General features: G+C 35.3%; 1 non-coding gene across 1 annotated transcript; it reads left to right on the top strand.

The window, feature by feature from the left end:
* Window positions 1–18,265: 18,265 nt before the first annotated feature.
* On the top strand, window positions 18,266–18,373 carry LOC141615750 (small nucleolar RNA R71). The gene has a single exon (XR_012530153.1). It is a non-coding gene; the product is annotated as a small nucleolar RNA R71 (small nucleolar RNA).
* Window positions 18,374–18,830: the final 457 nt, after the last annotated feature.

Raw genomic sequence — 18,830 nt, 5'->3', positions numbered from 1 at the left:
AAAGGGAATGGGCACAAAAAGAAATCTATTTGAGTTCAATGAAATGAAAAGTGAAAGAAAGTTTGCAACAAAAAATGCATCAAAAGAAAAGAGGAGCAAAAATAGACTCCTAAAGCTTCAAAAATAAGGCACCCTCGTTACTAATTGGGGTGACTTTGAAAATGTTCAAAAAGAAATGCAAAAAGTTGTCAAGTGTTGAAATGCCAAAAATCAAAAAAAGAAATGGCAAAGAAAGTGTTCTCAAATGTTATATGCCACAAGAAATTGGGGGGAAAACAAAAACAAAAGCAAACTCCCAAATGAAACTCAAATTTTATTGATCCCTTTATCCATCGTATCCATTTTTGTGCATGGTAGAGAGGGAACGACCCTTCTTCTTGTCTAGGCAAGAGGGGGAATTCCGCGATCCTCCAGTGTTTCTAACACCATAGGGAGTCTACTCTTGACAAAAGCATTTAACGATTGAGGACAAAGGTACCCTAGCTTGACACCTTTTGGAGGTGATTTATTGGTATCCTTCTAGGCCTAGTAGTTTGAACAAATTGCATCTATGAAGGATTGTGTACCCTTGAATTGCTTCCCTTGTAGATAATTTCCGCCACTTAGATGAGGAAAGTGGCTATTCTTTTTGTAGATGCATCCATTATGTGATTTTATGTGCTTTAGTGTTTGGATGTGTCGCCATTTTGGCAAGACCCACCTTGCCTTGCAAGAAGGCATCCTACCTCATGGTTGTTTTGTTGTGAGTTGAAGGGGCAGAGTGAGACCCGCTAATTGTCTCATATCGGCTATATTATGAGGTTAGTTTAAATAAAGGTCTAGTTTTAGTCACCTCTTTACTCGGGACGAGTAAAGGTTCGGTTTGGGGATATTTGATGTGAGCATAATTAGCGCACATTTAGTCCCCTAATTGAGCCTATTTTGCATACTATTATAACATTCTATGGCCATTTTATCCGTCAAAATCTTCCTATTTGCTTTTCTATCACATTTCATATGTTTTGTAGAAAAGGAGATAATAAGGCGGAAATTCCCGTCTTTCGTGCATATTTGGAAGCTTATTGATGATATTAGATGGACTAGTATGAAGAGGAAGCAAGGACTGAAGACCAATCCCGCAAGAAGAAAATGGAAATGAGCAAAAAGGGAAGAAAAGAAGAAGAACCACTACTGGAGAACAATCCGAGCGGATTGTCTCAAATCCGCCCGTCTCCACTAAGCAATCCGAGCGTCCTGCTCAGAATCCGCTCGGATTAATCCACCCGAATCCGCCCGGATTCTCTTGAATCCGCTCGGATTCCTTTGCCAGATTCCGTCCGTCCCGACCCCAATACGCACGGATCTCTTCTCAGCACGATTGTCTTCTTCAAGCTACGAAAAGAGAAGCCCTTCCTTCGAGAAATACCGGATTCTCCTTGCTCAATCTCAAAAGTGTAATTACTAGTTTAGCCCTTAGTTAACCCTAATGCATCCACCTAATTTCTACTATAAATACCCCATTTGTAAATAATCAAAAGGGGGGCATCTCTTTAACATCTTTTTAGCTAGAAAATCCTTCTTTAGATTAGATTAGGAGTAGATTAGAATAGATTACTCTTTAATCTTTCCACAAATTACACATTAATCTCTCTTTAATTATTGTTCAAGTTTATTATTCAAGTTTATTATTGGGTAATTGAAGATTATTGGGTTATTATTGGGAGATTGACAACCTTCCATCAATCAATCAAGTTTCTTCTATTATTCTTTGCTTTATTATTTGGATCATCTCAACTTTGGTATAATTCCTTTACTCTTTAATCTTTATTGTTCATTTCTTCATTCTATTATCATGTTTATACTTGTTGTGATGATTGACACCATTAATGACATGTTTCCCATGATAATGAGTGAGTAGTTTCTTTAGCTAGGATTAGTGGGTAATTAAGGGAAACCAACATGGGATTGATTCATGCTTAATCTAATATGTTCACATGATTAAATTGCTTGCTTGTTGTGATGTCAAATTTATGCACATGTTATGTTTGATGAAATGCTAAGCCTATGAATCCTTGCATTTTTACCATCTCTTATCTACTCAACTTGACTCGTAAGATATAACCCAACTCGAGTCTTGTTAGACCATGCATAGAAGTTGATTAGGAGGAAAGTAAGTCGACTTGTAGGTGTTGTACAATCTAATCGATTCGGCTCCGGGACCCAACTCTTCCTAAGAACCGTAAGATATAACGCAACTCGGTTCCTCCACAACATTAATCGCTTGCAACCTTGTAAACATGTTTGTATGATCAACACCATGAATCCCCTATGACCCCATGATATCCTAGCACTTTTAATCATTTGTTTACATCCTTCTTTTATTGCTTGTTTCACTTTATTGCTTTTATTAGTCTAGAACACAACTACAAACCCAACCAAATTGTGACACTAGCATAAATTGAGATAGATAGACTTAGAACCCAAAGCACACCGTCCCATGGATCGACCTCGACTTACCGCTAACTAGTTGTATGTTGAGTATTATAAATGTGTTTGATTGGATGTGACCCGACGACATCGCATTGCCACACCTGTATCTTAACAAGTTTATATTCTTATTTAGAGTTTATTCACTTAATAGTCATAATTAAGGTCGACAATAAACCCAAAACTAGATTGAGTACACAATGACTTTATCTCTCGACATCATTGTTGCTAGTCGTCATATTCTAATCATCCTATGTATCAAACATAATGATGAAACCCACCATTGGTTTCTAATATTGACGAAGTAGTACTAGCAAGATTTATGTTAATCAAATAAACATTTGTAGAAGAAAGTCTCATTAGATGTCCCACAACTAATTTGCTTATTGTTCAATAATTTGGGGTAGTTTCCTTTCTAGTGTCCAACACTTCCAAAAGGAAACTATATCGATTGGAAATGATAGGTTCAGTCTTTACTTTTGCCTTTGTCTTGTCAAATCCATTCTAATCTTTACTTCTTGAACCTCGTCCTATTCTTAACGGTTTAAGAGAATGCTCCCACTCATTTCAAAGAATCTTTACTTAGAGAAGCAAAGTTGAATCTTATGGAGACTACTCTTCAATTCAATCGTTTTAGTCTTAAAACTTTCATTGAAGTGGTTGCGTTATCTTGGTCAATTACGATTTCTAACAAATCTAATTACCAAAACAATTTATCGTTTCAAGGTACATAAATCAATTAAGTATATGAAAAAACAATCCATTGTAAGTAGATGTGTTAGTCAAGAATCAAAAAGCCTGTTTGATAATGAATAACTTTAATCTATACTCTTCACAAGAGATCCTTCCAACGGATAACACGAGTTTTAGAAGAAAAATTCAAGTTTTGTCTTTAGGTACGATGTTTTAATGGAGATTTGAATCAAATTGAAATGATATCGTATATGAATTGTGGTAAAGAAATAGAACAATATGATAACGGAATAGTGGAAAACTTAACATTTATCGTTTTATTATTACTTGTAAATAACAAGTAAAGCATTTACATAGTGACCTCTACCCAACTATGATAAATGATTCCAAGATCCAAATTCATATTAACTTGGGCATCGGTAAAGCCGAAAACAACCCTCATCAATGTAACTCGGTGGATTAACTCTTTAATCGATTCTACTTTAGAACTCTTGGTCGATAAAATTACATTAGTATTTATCTTTAGCCCGAAACACATCCGGCAACCGTCGAGAATACTTTCGTTGAGTTCAACCCAAATTTCGAATAAATGTGTCCATGATCCAAATTTACATCAATTTGGGCATCGGTAAAGCCGAATACAACCCTCATCTTTATAATTTCGGTGGGTAGACATTTATCACCCACTTCCCCTACGTAACAAGGTTTGTACCCCGGTAAAGCCGAGTGCACTCCCTCACGAAATAGGTTTTCATGGTTTCTACTTTTTGGTAAGGCTAAGTCTCAATTGTTTATTTTAGCGAGAGGTCATGTCAATTTATTATCTATCACGTTTTAAGTGAACTAAAGCGGTGAACTACGATAATTGTAATTGACACGGTCGATAAACTCGATTTAAAATGATGATGCATGTTTTAGTTATGGCGATTTAGCGATGCATGCAACATATAAATAAAATGCAAAGCATAAATTAAATCCTAGTATGGCCTTCCTAAATAGTAAATCTAATAAACTATTACAAATTCGGAAACCAACTCCTATGGTCCCTTGAAATTCGGTCTTGGCACGCATTTCAAGGCAATACTTTCTTTGATGGATCGCCTTCTTGAGTAGCACCGTCTTCAAGGTACTCCGGAATAAATAAATTACATAATAAATTACATAATTTCCTATTATACATTTGTAATTAAAATAAAATAAATCTATTAAATTACAAAACGGTGATACGAGATCACAATAAATTACAACTGAATCGATATTCCCATATATTTCGGGTAATACCAATTAAAACTAAGGCCATACTAAGTAAAATTACATAATAAATTTCATAAAACTAAAATTATGACAATCATAAATAAAATGCAGCATTATAATATGTATGAACATGCCAAATTTTATGCTAAATCGCCTTTAAGGAGCCAATATCGTATATTAATCGGTTTTTACGGATTTGCGTGATTTAACCTTTTATAATCAAAATAATTACATAAAATTCATATTTATGTACAAGTTAATTACCCTAACCAACTTAGGACTCAAAATTAGTCTTCACTAACATATTGACAATAATTAACTTATATTTCTTAATATTGTTCATAAATGGACTCAAAAATACAATATTATGTCATAAACTTCAAATAAATCATAAAAATTTCAAATAAATTTGAAATTTGAAATTTAAACTCATGAACATTCTGGAAAAATACCATGACACTCATAATGTTCAAAACTTAGGTTAAAAATTTCGAAAATTTATCGAGAAAAACAATGTTGCGGTTTATCGGATTTATCAATTATTACCATAAAAATATGAGAAAAATTATTTTTATTAACTTTTCACTTTTATATCTGAAAAATGTGATAAAATGCAATATGAGACGTTTTTCTTTAGTCATGAAGTATGTTTTAGCAATTTTTACTAATTAAAGTCACTATTTATATGATTTTTCATCAAAAATTCATAAATCATGCATAAAGACTTCATTATAGCCAAATATTTTACACACATCTTTTAAAATTGCATGTGACAACATACTAAATTTCTATGACCATATTCGAAATATAACTCATATTAACCTATTTTTCCATTTAAATATGATTTTAACTTGAAAAATCCATATTTCGAGCATAACAACTCATATTATTATGAACATTTACAGGCTATCAGTAGATAATATATGTGAAAATATATCCAAAATCCACTGGAAAAAACGAAGTTTAGCTATTTTTAGTCCAAAAATGACATTTTTATCATAAAAATCATATTTTAATGTCATTATTATATAAAATGAACAATAAAAATCCATAAATAAACCAAAATATCCTAAAAAAATTTTAGGACCAGAAACTTTAACATGCATAATAAATTTCGTGATATTTCATAATAAACACAAATTTATAAGTTTTGTTTGTTAATCGTATAACTCGGAAAAACAATAACCGATTTGCATGCAAACAACCTAAGGCTCATGATACCGCTTGTTAGAAATCATTATCTCATTATGTAATATATTCATATATGTTACAATTTAATTTTGTCATAAAAATAAATTTAGATCTTATGCATGCAAACATAATTAGAAAAGGGAAGAAATTGTCATTCTTACTATGGGTATTTCGGTTATAGGGCACAAGTGAGTTCTCCTTCTCACTTGTTCTTGAGCTTTCCTTATAAATGGAAGAACAAGGATTCAAGTTTAGAATCCCTCCCAAAGATGAATACCCAAGATAACCTCTTAAAAATAAATATTATTTGAATCTAGAACAATATTTATCTTACTAAAATTGACCCAAAACTATTGTTTTTGTCTCTTGTAATTTCGGCCAAGAGAGGATAATTTTTGGAGTTTCTATTTCTCTAGTTTTTCATAAGATATAGAGAGGTTTTGTATTTCTTACACTAGAAATAATATGTAAAACTATGAATGAAAAATTAGAGAGAAAAACTCTCTAAAATGGCTTTAGAAAACCGGTGGTGGAAAAGAGGGAGAGCCAATGCATGGGCAAGTTATTCTTCTCAAGAAAACATAGGCTTGCATGGCTACTAGCTAGGTGTGTAATCATGTTGTTTCCACTTAAATAATTTAACACAATTTAAACACTATACTCCCTCCATATTTCGGTCCATATAAGATAAAATGGGTTCCATTTTATCTTTGTCAATTTATCAATTTGTCACATGTCACAAGTCATGTAAAATTGTCATGCATTTTTAACATATTAAAAATCAACGTATTAATAAAAATACGTCATGTACAAAATCGACTTAGTAATTCATAATTACTTGTACCAAAACGGTTTACCAATTATAAATCACAACATCTTGTATTTATAATAAATTATTCATTCAGTTTCAATTGTTTCTGTAAACAATAATTTCATCTAAGCAATAAAACAATTCGATTACTTAGACCGTGTCTAATTTAATCAAATTACAACGAGACACGTAAATATTACTTCCAAAATCGTCCGTCAATTTGAAGTAATTTAATTGACTCGTATCGTCATACGATCAATTAAATATTCAATTAAGAGTGTTACCCTTTAGGTATGACCTAAGGGGATCAACTGATCACCACCGTCGCACGACAGTAATGTCAAACTCTAGTCAGCCAATCATTACCGATATGTGTGGACCAGTTGACTGTAAAATATTACATCCCACATGTATTCTTAAATTGAGATTTAAACATGTGATCATCATGATCAACGGTTGTGATCGCATTATTGTCGGAGGACACATATTCCAACAAAACCACGTCCCCGATCGGGGCTTGCAAACCCGATCGGGGTTGACCGTCTTCACGCCTTTTTGAATTTCTTCTGTATTTCTTAATTTCCGTCCTGTTTTTGAAACTTACGTCCCCGAACGGGGTTTTTGCATGGGGAAGCGTGAATTTTCTCCTTTAAGTCTCTTTTTCTTCATTTTTCACCTATAAATCACAAAATAAAACACCATCAAGTCTAGTAATTTATTTCTAATTCTACAAAAAGTAGTAAATTGCGGAAAATTAAAAACAAAAATAAATAAAAGCAAATAGAAAGCTTGAGTTGCCTCCTAAGAAGCGCTGGTTTAACGTCCCGCACGATGTAACAAGCTTAAGTCGGTTTAAGCTTTCTTAAGTAGAGGATGAACGGTCACTTCCTCTATCACTCCAACGATAATATTCTCATGCTAGACCTTCAAACGATGGCCATTCACTTTGAATTTCTCGCCCTTAGTGGTCATCACTTCAATAGAACTGAACTTGTTGACATTTGTGACGGTATATGGACCAAACCACCGTGATCGTAACTTTCCCGGAAATAGCTTGTAGCGGGAATTGAATAGTAACACCTTACCACCGATTTGAAATTCCTTGTTCAAGATATTCTTGTCATGCCATCTCTTTGTTTTCTCCTTGTAAAGACGGGAGCTCTCATAAGCTTGTAAGCGGAATTTATCAAGCTCATTTAGTTGCAACAACCGCTTTTCTCCACTCAACTTTGCATCCATGTTAAGCTCCATGACCGCCCAATAAGCCTTTTGCTCCAACTCAATTGGAAGATGGCATGCCTTTCCATAGACCAACCTATATGGTGAGGTACCAATAGGTGTCTTATATGCGGTACGGTAGGCCTACAAGGTATCATCGAGCTTCATACTCAAATCTTTTCGTGATTTGCTGACAACTTTCTCAAGTATGGACTTAAGCTCACGGTTAAAAACCTCCACTTGGCCACTAGTTTGTGGATGGGAAGCCAAGTCTCTTCGATGATAGACCCCATATTTCTCCAATAAGGCATCAAGTTGTTTCTCACCAAAGTGAGTACCACGATCACTAATGACCGCTCTTGGGACACCAAACCTCGGAAATATGATATTCTTAAATAAGTTGATCACGGCACGGGCATCGTTTGTTGGAGTAGCAATTGCCTCTACCCATTTAGAGACATAATCAACGACGACCAATATATACCGATTCCCTTTTGATGAAGAAAACGGTCCTCGATAATCAATTCCCCAAACATCGAATACCTCCACTTACAAGATACTGTTTAAAGGCATCTCGTTCCTCCTTGATATAGAACTCGTCCTTTGGCAAGCATCGCAAGCCATCACGAAATTTTTAGCATCTTGGAACATAGTTGGCCAATAGAAGCCGGATTGCAACACCTTTGCAACGGTCTTGGATCGTCCATGATGACCACCATAAGGAGAAGAATGTCATCCTTCTAGTACCCCTTTCACATCCCAATGTGGGATACATCTCCAGAATAGCCCGTCAGAGCAATGTTTGAATAGATATGGATCGTTCCATAAGAAGAACTTGGCATCATGTAAGAACTTCTTCCTTTGTTGATATAAAAGTTTAGATGGCAACTCTCTTCCAACTAGATAGTTGGCTATGTTGGCATACCAAGGAGTATTGGCTTCTAACATCATCAAGGCATCATCGGCGAAGGAATCATCAATAGGTAATTCAATACCTCCATCACCAAACTTCAAACGAGATAGGTGATCGGCAACAACATTTTCGGCCCATTTCTTGTGTTTAATCTCAAGATCAAATTCTTGCAAGAGCAAGATCCATCGTATAAATCTTGGCTTAGCTTCTTGTTTGGCTAGGAGGTGCTTTAGTGCGGCATGACTGGTATGAACAATGACTTTGGAACCGATCAAGTAAGAGCGGAATTTGTCTAAGGCATAGACAATGGCAAGTAACTCTTTCTCCGTAGTGGCATATATGATATGAGCTGCATCCAACCACTACTACAAATCCCTTACACTGATGACGCTTTTGTATTGATGCTTTCCTAAAGCGTGGACGTAAAAAATAACCCTCCAATTTTATTTTTTTGGAAAAACCGCCAAGTACAATTAGTAAGGAGCGTAAATTCTAAAATTCACGAAATAATCCTGCTAATATTCATCCACACTATCAGCGCATTCACGAAATAATACCAGTATACTCTCATTGTCTTCTTCAACCAAAAACCCTAACCTTCAAAATTTCTCGTTCAATCATCATCAAAACGACTCAATCTGCCAATCAGTTCTACTTCTTCAATTTGCAAAGATGCAATCTGCTGATTACATATCATAGGTACGGTTTTCTCATTCATTTTGAATTACTTGTAATTTATTGATGTTAATTTTGATTGATTTAATCGGAATATGGATAATTTCGATCGAAACTTTCAATTCGATAATTGTTTGTTTCTCATTCGTTTTCAATTAGTAATTTCGATCGGAGGAATGGAAACAATAAATTTTCAATTTGCCACCCATATCTGATTGGAAATCATGATTATTATTATTATTATTATTGCTATAATGAATAATTTGGAAATCAAGACCATGTCCTAGTTTTAATTAGTTGATGTTTTTGTATAGTTGTTGAAATTCGTGTGTGTTTGGGACTCCTTTGTTCAATTGATTCCTCTCATCTGCAGATGATAATTGGTTTTGAGTCAGAGTTGATGTTGTTAATTCGATAAATTTAGACCAAGTTTTGTTGGCAAATATTATTGTCTTTAAAAAGTGATTGTCTTTAATTTGTAAAATGGTTGACACCCTTCTACTTCTTCGATGTAGAACAGTACTTACTGGATCATATTTCACCGGTCTTGTATTTGTGCATCAAAAACTCTTATAGATCAACTTTTTTACTATTTTACGCATCAATTAGGATAAATCATGCAAAATTGAAGTCATAAATTTACTGAATTTTTATCATGACATCTTTTGGTCAGCAAGTTCACTGATGTCCATGGGGTATGTATCTGTAGCTTATTTCTTCTTATAAGCATGAGCAGATTATTAAGTTATTGCTTTCGGGACATATTCAAATAGTTCGGTGCTTGATAAGATTCAGATAGTTCGCTGCTCGGGACTATTCAGACACTTGGTATGTATCAATCTTTTCTCTTCTTTTCAATTTTTCTCTCCAAATGTTTGTTTTTGTTCAGACCATGTGATTTCCGCTTAGAAGTAAATCGCCCCCGGCTAATTACTTTAGACTTTTGTGTTGAGTTATTTTAAATTTTTTGTATATCAATTTTTTTTTCAATACTGCTAGGCTTTATACACATGTTCGAATTTTTTGTATATCAAATTTTGTACAGTTGTGACTCTTGTGGGGCTTAAGCTTTGGAGCTAGCAGTGAAACAAGTTCACTTATAGCACAAGCAGCTCACTTATATGCACAAGCAGCGAACAAATGCGCAGTTAAAAGGCAATAATGACTTATAGTGGCTGCTTGTGCTCACTTATATGCACACAACAAATAACAAATGCGATCATAAGGCAATAAGCAGACTCACTTATATGCACAAGTCGCATTTCTTTTTCATGCTATTTGGTAGATCAGTAAAATTGTTGATGGCTGGTCTTCCTTCTCATTTTGCTTCTAGAGTAAATTTTAGCAGCTCTAGTTGATTTTTAAATTGTAGAAATGACGTAAAGTGTTTTACGAGATCATAACGAATAACATTCTACAATTAGCATTTCAATTCCCTTTCTTTTACAAGTCATTATAAACAGGCTATTGATTTACTGCATTTCAATTCCCTTTCATTTCATTTAGTGATATTTTGTTGTCTAAAAATTTGGTCAGTGATAACGTTTTTCCATTTTGAATCACAGGGCTGCTGTGGATATTGCTGCTAACTTAAATTGTTGGTTTCGTTTCAAATTTACTAATTAATCAATTTTGGGATATCAGGTAACAAGAAATCAAATAATTCTCAATTCGCCAAAGCAGTTTTTTTTTTTTTTTTTTGTGATCAATGTCATTCATTCTTGTTTACTTGTGTCATCTATTGCTATTTTCCTATGGTGGTGGTTTCTTAAGCAAGGTTTATTTAATAGGTTTATTTCATGTGAATAATCCAAACTAAACCTCTCCTTCTCATATTAATCCAAACTAGTGTTTAACTCAGAAAAATCTCAACTATTACCTAATTTAACTTTCACTAAACTCGTCCCATATTTGACCTGATATAGCCAATTTCTCAACAGGTAATGGTGTGGGTCCTTTTCTATTTCGTCTTGTTCCTTCTACAGTTTCATGTTATTCTTCATCTCTTCTTCCTTTTCATTTCTTCATTTCCTCTCATACCTTCCTTTATTTATTTGGAGTAAATGCATCATGAACATTTAAATTTAACAATATATAAATTAAACTTGAGTCCCAACCATGATTATTAATTGTTGTTAACCTATAATTGATGATGAGCTTAAGGTTTTAGAACAATTATTCATCATTCTGGCCTCCACCTTCAAATCCATGTTCAATCCCTCACAAATCCACTAGCACTTCAACTTCCACCAACAGCACTAATAACATTCAAAACTACCTTGAATACATAGTCCACCTTATCCCTTCAATCCCCCCATATTCTCCCACCTACTTATTACAGCTCCTTTCCTTTTTATTTTTCTCTTCTACACCTTCTATTTTGTTCTTTTGATACCCCAGGTGAATGAAAAAATGAATGCGTTTTTTTTTTTAGAATAATAAAATATAAATAAGTAGTAGAGAGTAAATGATAAAAGAGGGATTAGGCGTAATATAAGGGAGATAATCAAGGTAGGTTTACACTTTTTACTGCCCCAACTCGTCTCTAAATTCCCGTGCTTCTCCTCAAACCCCACCATATTCTCATACATAGCTGCTCTCCTTCATATTAATTGATCAACCGTCTAACCATTTGAAGGCTGAAATCGGTACCGGGTAATTTGGAATGCAGAACTCCGGGGTTATATGATCAATTCGTTCAATAGTTATGAGGAAATCAATTTGAGGGAAATTGATTTAGGGTTTTTTATTAAGAGGATAAAGAATTGAAGATGATGTGTTGTCTTTGTTTCTGATTATAATAGTAAAGGAACTGGTTGTATAGGACACTTGCAATTTTTCATTAGAGCCTATAGTCTTGGACTTACTCTCTTGTCTCTATTCTGTAATATGCATTCTGTAATATGCTTCGTCTTGGATTCTTGACTGCTCTCACGTTTGTGTCTCCTTTTTTATTTCCTAGAGCATGACTTTAGTGTTTTGTTAACTTATAGTGGGTTAGAAGAGGCGGTCGGGAATATTGGATTACTTGGTTTACTTGGTTTACTTTTTTTTTTTTTTAACTATTATTTTAATAATTTAATGATGAGTTTAGATAACGGTTAATATAAGGAGCGCTCTCTATTCTTTTTTTTTTTTACAAGTTGGATTAATTAAGACAAGCGTTCTCTTTACTGCAAGAGAATGGTTATTTAACTTAACCGTTCTTTATTAGGTGTTACTTATTCCTTTTTTTTTTAAGTAGTGTATGGGAAAGAAAAATCATACTATTTATATCTAGGGACGTTAGTACTGGAAAAGCTACGACTGAAGTTATAGACATGGCTGTGGCTGATGTGACCAAGGAATATAAAGAGCTAAAAAACAAGTGTGATGAGAGTAATGGACTGTTGAAAAAAAATGACCACACAGTTTGCTCAAATACTGGACCTCTTTAGTACTGGAAAAGCTACGACTAAAGTTATAGACATGGCAAAATCAGTCTTGAACATGAACATGGGCAGTACACAGGTATGCTTAATTTTTTTTACTTCTCCTTATATTTTTTTTTACCAAGGCCGAGAGCCTTGCTTTGTTTATTAGTGTGAATGCCACTTAATATGTGGAATTCACTCTACTCGCTACTCATTCCCGACCTAAATAGCTCCCCGCTTAATAGGTGGATTTCTAAACGCATAGAGACCTGGAGCTATTTAATTTAGTAAGTTCTAGATCCCCGCTTCATCGTTTTCTTATGTTTTGAAGTTAGATTCTTGCTTTGATCAATGTAACATAATGTAGTGTTTCATTCTTATTATTGCAAGCTACTAGTTTCTTACTAGCTTTACTATCGTGTGTGTGTCTTCCGCATGCCTTAATATAGTGTTTCATTCTTAGTGAATTTTCCAACTCATTTTTGTTCATAAAAACTCCCCAAATCTTTTTTTTGAATGGATGTACTTGAAGGGTAAGGTTGCTTACTAGCTTAGGTTATTGGATTTACAAAACTCACAGCGATTTGTGAATCAGTTTGAACATTTCTTATCATGATAAATTGGTGATTACATGTTACTTTTTTTTTTTGTTTTTTTTTTTTGAAAACAATCTATAATGGGCATCTGATGCAATATATTGGATGTGTATAATTCATATCAAATTTGTCAACTTTGCCTAGCACCCCAGAATTAAGTGCGAGTCGATCACCTCAAATATCGTTTAGTTTTTGGTGTTTAACTTAATCGACTGGTTTTGGAGCAGAAATTTGTCGTGGCATTGACGTATTTTTGATAGGGGATTGAAATTCAAGGATAGTCTGTACAATTTGTACTCTGTGATGCTTATTTTTGAATTGCCTATGAATTTTGATTATGATTATGATTATGATAAAGAATGGATCTTGAAGGCAATGCTACTACTTACTTTCATAGTTTTCTTTTGAGTGAAGTAGTTAAGTCGCTTGAATTGGAAACATTGTTAGTTATACAAGAAGTTTAGTGCCTTGTGTTCGTCACTGCCGACGACACGGCTAACTCTTTAATTTTGTTTCTAACGTTGACCAGGAATGTTAATTGGGTTTGGTGAATCCCTTAGTGAATCTGCATTCATATGTAATTTTGCTTCTTTTGTTGGCAGCTTGGTCAGAATTCAATTTAGATTGTGCTTTTGTGCTTTACTAAACTGAATCTGAATAATGTGTAGTAGTCTCATCCTCTCGCTAATTTTATCTCTTCTTACCTTTCGACGGGTAATTCTATTCAACACAATTTTGAAACATTTTTGTGAAGTGTATATGTACTAATCAAATATATTCATATAAATTATATTTTCTTTGCCGTTATAGGTTTCAGATTCAGCAGATAGATGGTGATGATACGCCTTCAAATGTTGATTGAAGATGCACCTTCATATGTATGATTGAAGTCCCTTTGACATTGCGCCTACATGATTGAAGCCCCTACCACATTCAAACTACTGAGTGTCCTTGTCTAGCTAGTTACATAGTATTTTTTACGATTTTTTTTAGACAACTTTATGTTGGATTTTACTATCTTCCTAATCCCTTTTGATATTTTTGATTTTGTCGTACTATAAAGTATGTACTAGTTTATATTAGTTAAATTGTCAATGCTAGCTATAGTATTTGTGACGGAGACGGTATATGTATGTATCAAACGTACGTATGGTTATTTATAAAAGTACGTGGGTACGTTATTAATTATATATATATATATATATATATATATAAAAAAAAAAATGTCGACTGTACGTCAGTACATACGACTATACGAGGTGTATGTAATTAATCTCTGTACGTACGATTTTATCAGAAATCAAAAAGCCGAAATTATACCGTGACAAGCAGTGTCAATATATAAATAGTTGACGCCTAATTCGGTCCCATCGAGTGATACATAAAACCATCAATAGTCGCCGAAGACGCTTAAAAGCGTCAAATTTGTCGACAATTAAAAGCGTCAATAGTCCATGAAGACGTTTAAAAGCGTCAAATTTGTTGACAGAAAAAAACATCAATAGCCACCGAAGACGCTTAAAATCGTCAATTTTGTTGACAATTAAAAGCGTCAATAGTCTATAAAGGCGCTTAAAAGCGTCAATTTTGTTGACAATTAAAAGCGTCAATAGTCCATAAATACGCTTAAAAGCGTCATATTTGTTGACAAAAAAAAGCGTCAAAAAATAACGACGCCCAAAAAATTGACGCTTTTTAAAAGCGTCAATAAACAAAATATTGACGCTTTAAAGCGTCAAAAAATGCTCGAAAAAGCGTCATAAATGCAAGGGTTGTGTAGTAGTGAACGTTTTGATAGGATAGTATATAGCATGGAGAACCTTGTCCTTTTATTGTCCTAGCACGACACCTACCGCATAGTCACTTGCATCACACATGTGCACGAATGGCAAGTTCCAATCCGGTGATTGGATGATAGGTGCGAAAATCAAAGCCTTCTTGATCCTATGAAAAGACTCAAGACAATCGTTAGTAAACACAAAGGGAGTATCTTTTAAAAGAAGCTCCGTAAGGGGTTTTGAAATCATAGAAAAGTCTTTAATAAAACGGCAGTAGAATCCTGCATGGCCTAAGAAACTCCTTACACCCTTCACATTTATCGGTGGGGGTAGTTGCTCAATAACTTGGACCTTAGCACGGTCCACTTCAATTCCTCTTTCCGAGACAATATGACCAAGTACCACTCCTTCATTCACCATGAAGTGGCATTTTTCCCAATTCAACACCAAGTCAACCTCTTCAGAACGCTTCAACACTTTAGACAAGTTAGCCAAACATACATCAAAAGAAGAACCATAGACAATAAAATCATCCATAAACACCTCCATGATAGACTCGATAAAGTCAGAAAAGATGCTTATCATGCAACGTTGGAAAGTGGCGGGGGCATTACAAAGACCAAAAGGCATTCTACGGTAAGAAAAAGTACCATAGGGACATGTAAATGTGGTCTTCTCTTGGTCATCCGGGTGAATGGGTATTTGAAAGAACCCGGAATAACCATCTAGATAGCAAAAATACTTGTGACGTGTCAACCGCTTCAACATTTGGTCAATAAACGGCAATGGGTAGTCGTCTTTCTTGGTGGCCAAATTTAGCCTCCTATAGTCAATACACATTCTCCAACCCATCACAATTCTAGTTGGAATTAGTTCATTTTTATCATTTTTTACTACGGTGGTTCCTCCTTTCTTAGGAACCACTTGGACCGGACTTACCCATTTAGAATCGGAAATTGCATAAATAATTCCCGCATCCAACAATTTAATCACTTTCTTTTTTTACCACTTCTTGCATGTTAGGATTTAGTCGTCTTTGACCTTGGACACATGGTTTATGATTTTTTTCAAGATGGATTATATGCATGCAAAATTCGGGGCTTATGCCCTTTAAATCATCAAGTTTGTATCCAATGGCTTTCTTGTGAGACTTTAAAACACGAAGCAAAGAAGATAATTGACTCTCACTCAATTTAGCACTAACAATTACCGGACACATCTCCTCATCATCTAGAAAAGCATACCTCAAATTGGAGGGGAGGGGTTTAAGTTCGGGTTTTTGTACCTCAAGGTCTTGAGGTGTAGAACCAAACCTATAAAGTGTGAGCTTTCCTCCAATGATAGCTCTTCTCTATCCAATTCATGCTCCAAAGCATCTATCTCCTCATTTCCAATCTCATCATCACCTGCAAATGATTCCAATAGCAAGAGTACCTCCAAAGGATCTTTAGACAAAGAACGAGGTATAGAGTCTTCTATGACAATGTCAACAACACCCAAAACATCAATAAAATAACAAGACTCTTCTATCATAGGACTCTTCATAGCACTATTCAAATTATACGTGACCTTATCGTCATCCACTTCCAATGTGATTTTACCGTTCTTGACATCAATTACCGCCCATGCGATCTGTAAAAATAGTTTTCCCAAAATGATTGAGATTTGGGCATCTTCGGCCATGTCAAGAACAATAAAATCAACCGGAATGAAAAACTTACCAACTTTCACGGGAACATCCTCCAAAACTCCCAAGGGGCGTTTTATAGAACGATCCGCCATTTGCAATGTGAGACTAGTACATTTTATGACTCCCATATTAAGCTTAGCACAAATAGAGTGAGGAATTATACTCACACTAGCACCTAAATCACATAAAACTTTATCAATTGGATAGGTGACAATTGTGCATGGAATAGAAAAGCTACCGGATCTTTTAACTTAGGAGGAGACTTGTTTTGCAAAAGGGCACTACAGTCGGCGGTGAAGGCTATTGTTTCAACTTCGTCAAAGTCCTATTCTTAGTTAAAATGTCTTTCATGAACTTAGTATAAGAGGGAATTTTAGTAATTAATTCGGTAAACGGAACGGTTACCTGGAGATTCTTCACAACTTCCATGAACTTACCGAATTGAGAATTCTTTTGATGCTTTGCCAATCTATGAGGGAAAGACACTTTGACTTTTTCCGGCACCTTTGTTTTAACATCCTTCTTTGGAGGAGCATCCTCCATATCTTTGACTTCTTCAACCACAATCGGATCATCCACCTTCTTTGGAATATCCTCACCTTTCTTACCATTAAGAGAAATCTTCAACTCAACAAGTACCTCTTCATCTTCCTTGGGCATGGGTGGCTCATCATATTTTGTACCACTTCTCAAGGTGATTGCATTTAGGGTAGCATGTGGTTGCTCACCTTGAGGTGGTAATTGACCTGTTTTTCTTTGAGAGTTAGAAGAGGCTAGTTAAGCCATTTGTTGCTCTAGCATCTTGATTGTGGCATTTTGAGCTTCATCATTCTTTTGGATTTGAGCCAACAATTCCCTTTGCATTTGTACCACCAAAGCTTCAAGTTTTCCTCCTTCTTGGTTATTTTGTTGGCCATTTTGTGGTGGTGGACCTTGATTTTGTTGGTAATTTTGTTGAGGTGGTCTTTGTTGTTGGTTTTGACTTTGATAACCCAGTGGGGAATTATACTTTTGTTGTTGGGGGATGAAGTTATTTTGTGGTTGGGGAACAAAACTTTATTGGGGTTGAGGGTTAAGCACATTGTTTCTTTTGTAAGACAAGTTCGGGTAAAATTTTGAGTTCGGGTTATAAACATTTGAAAATGTACCCGGTGGATAAGAACTTTGCCTAAAAGCTTGATAAGCACATACCTCCTCCATAGTAGCTTGGCATAGAGCGGCATAATGACCCGCACCCCCGCAACCTTCACAAACAATGATTTGGCTAGTAGAAGACACATCATTGAGTTGTTGAAGAGAATCCCTAGCATCTCGTTCCACCAATTATTGTTGGAGTAAGGCAATTTGAGCTAACAAGACGGGATTATCGGAATATTCCTCCTTACCCTTGAGTGGCCCACTTCGAGAATTGACATATTACGCGTCATGGATCACCATGGATTCAATTGTGACATGAGCAATATCGGTGTCAATTTGATCAAACCGCCCATTGTTGGCGGAATGAAGAATCCTTCGGGACTCGGCACAACATCCATTATAGAATGTTATAGCTAGGAACCAAGCATCCAATCCATGATGTGGACATTGCCTTTGCAACTCCTTGGACCTCTCCCAAACTTCATATAAGCCCCTAAGTGCTTGTTGACGGAATCCGGTGATTTGGCTCCTCAAGGTTTGAGTTTTCTCAGGTGGAAAAAACTTTTGATAGAAAGCAAGAGCCAATGTCTCCCAATTTGTGATCCCCATGGCTATGCGATCAAGGCTATTGATCCATAGCTTTACCTTGTCCTTCAAAGAGAAAGATAAAAGTATTTCCCTTATTTGGGCTTGAGTGACGCTCGTTTGCCGAATCATGGAGCAACAATCGCAAAAGTTTTGCACATGCAAATTGGGATCCTCCAAAGGACTTCCCCCAAATTGCTTCATCTCCACAAGGCTAATGAAATCCGGTTTGATCTTAAATTTCGTGGCGGTAATTTGAGTAGTTGTAATACCCCGGCCGGAAGCATAGCCGCGATGGGCTTGGGATGATCGGAAAGTTTCACCATCTTTTTGGTTGGAGATGGTGGTGGTGGTGGAGATGATAAACTATAAACCTCCTCCTCTTCAAGAGCTTTAAGATCGTCTAAGTA

The sequence above is a fragment of the Silene latifolia genome, chromosome 11 (assembly GCF_048544455.1).
Source record: "Silene latifolia isolate original U9 population chromosome 11, ASM4854445v1, whole genome shotgun sequence".
Classification (NCBI taxonomy): Eukaryota; Viridiplantae; Streptophyta; class Magnoliopsida; order Caryophyllales; family Caryophyllaceae; genus Silene; species Silene latifolia.
The sequence above is the reverse complement of the archived record's forward strand: the minus strand, read 5'-3'. Positions and strand labels throughout refer to the sequence as shown.